The following is a 2,212-nucleotide window of genomic DNA, read 5'->3' on the forward strand; positions in this document are numbered from 1 at the left end:
TTCTGCAATCTGTATATGGGGTAAAAATGGGAGCTCATAACCCACTTGAATCAAATTGTGAAATATGATATATCAAGAACTATGTAGTGTTTTGAACAGCCAACAATAAAAAATTTAAAAAAAATAAATAAAATAAAAATAAAAAGCTAAAAGCTTATAAAAAAAAATAAAATAAAATAAAAGTCTGCCCTGAAAATGAATGGTTCTAAGAACTTTGACCAAAGGACACTCACTGTCCTGATCAAGACAAAGGACTTTCTGTCCCCCCAAACCTCCCTGCCCAGGTACTCAGCCCTGCCCCACAGGCCCTGCACCACCGTGGCACACACCCCCCCTCGGGCCCTGTGCCGCCGTGGCACACCCCTGCCTTTTTCATTTTTTTATTTTGAGACAGGGCCTCACTGAGCTGCCCAGCTGGCCTGGCACTTGCTGTCCTCCTGCCCCGGCCTCCTGAGTAGCTGGGACAGCAGAGGTGGCCACCACATCTGGCACAATCTTTTCATATATAATTTTTAGCTGTTGATGAACACAAAACCTTTATCTTACTTATTTTTGTGTGGTGCTGAGGATCGGACCCGCGGCCCCACACGTGCTAGGCCAGCGCTCCCCTGCTGAGCCACAGCCCCAGCCGCAGGATGTTTTTTCTTAATAGATCAAATTTTTGTTCCTATAGCTGTCCCCTCCTCCCCGGCCCTGCATCCACAGATCACATGCCATCTCTGGACTCCTGCCCTGGACCCTCCTGTCACGGGGTCACACGCTGTGGCCTGTGTGCCTGGCTCTCACTGAGCACGAGGTCCGTCCACGCAGCAGCTGTGTTGCCTTGCTCCTGCCCTGGCCGAGGGACCCTCCGGGAGCACAGACCACTGTGTGTATCTGTCCATCTGCTGGTGAAGCTTGGGCTGTCCTGCCTATTGGCTGCTGTGACCATGTGTCCAGACCCCTGCGTGGATGAGGGTGCAGAGGAGAGGGGCCCAGCGCGGGGCTCCGGGAGCACCTTTGACTCTGGCGTCCTGAAGCCAGCCAATCGTTGGCTGTTCAAGACTCAACAGCAAGACGGAGAAATGGCAGATTCTAGATTGTGGGAAACATGAGGAAAGAACTCTGGGGGGGGTGGAGATGAGGGGCGCTCGGACGCCAGGGGAGGCAGGAGCAGACACGGTGGGCGCTGAGGCCCTCCTCCGCCCACAGCCCACCAGGTGCAGGACCTCGGTGAAGAGGCGGACTTGGCAGCCATCATGGAAGTGTTCAGGGGTGGAAAGTGCTCATGACCTGTTGAGGCTCAGAGCAGGGGCCAGGCCTCGCCCTGTGGCGCACTTGCCTCACGTATGCGGGGCCTGAATTCCACCTCCAGCTCTGCACACAGAAACTGCCAATGGCCAGACTGCCCATGTGGACGTACAGCAAGGCCCGTCCATGTGACAGGAGGCCACTCGTCCATGGGCAGCGGTGAGGCTCCACCCTGTCATGTGCACGGGGTGCCACAGGACCCAGGCCGGGAGCCAGCACTCCACCAGACACAGCTTCAACACAGGAAGATGAGAACACCCTGGAGATGGATGTAAAGGTGGCTGCAGAGCCCTGGGTCAGTACTGGACACCACTGCTTGTGCACTTAAACATGGTCAAGATAGTAGACTTTATGGATCGTATGTTGCACAATAAAAATATGTGAAAAAGTTTTTATGTGTTAAATTAAAAGGCTCTGCCCCATCTCAGGGCAGCCGCGGGCTCACTTCTGTTCTCCCACCCAGGACCTTGGCTCACACTGTGCCTGGGCTAGACCTGCCCTCACCCCACTCTGACATGGTTCAGCCCTGCCCAACTCCAGGTTTCAGCCTCTGCCATGTCATGTCCTCCTAGAGAGGCGAAAGCCACCCTCCATGAGCCAGCTGGACTGTGAAGGGTTTGGATTCTGGGAGCAGCAGAGACTGAAGACTGAGTGACTGAGCGAGTGTTCAGGGCAGGCATTGAGAGAGGGGCGGGACCCTCGGCCATTCCCTCCCGCTCAGTATCTACCTGTGGAAGGAAGGCCAGCAGATGGGAGCCTGGGGGTCTCTTGCAGGGGTCCTGGGGAGCTTCTCCACCCTACCCCAGGCCCTGTCTTCCTGAGACCCCAGCCTTGAATCACCCCAACTTGAATGGCAGAGTGAGGTCTTGGGCAGCACGTGCCCGGGAGCAGAGCCCCACTCTGTGCCCCCACTGGCCTATTG

The sequence above is a fragment of the Marmota monax genome, unplaced genomic scaffold (assembly GCF_021218885.2).
Source record: "Marmota monax isolate L192 unplaced genomic scaffold, Marmota_monax_Labrador192_F-V1.1 WCK01_AAM20220418_F8-fsc00102, whole genome shotgun sequence".
NCBI classification, from domain to species: domain Eukaryota; kingdom Metazoa; phylum Chordata; class Mammalia; order Rodentia; family Sciuridae; genus Marmota; species Marmota monax.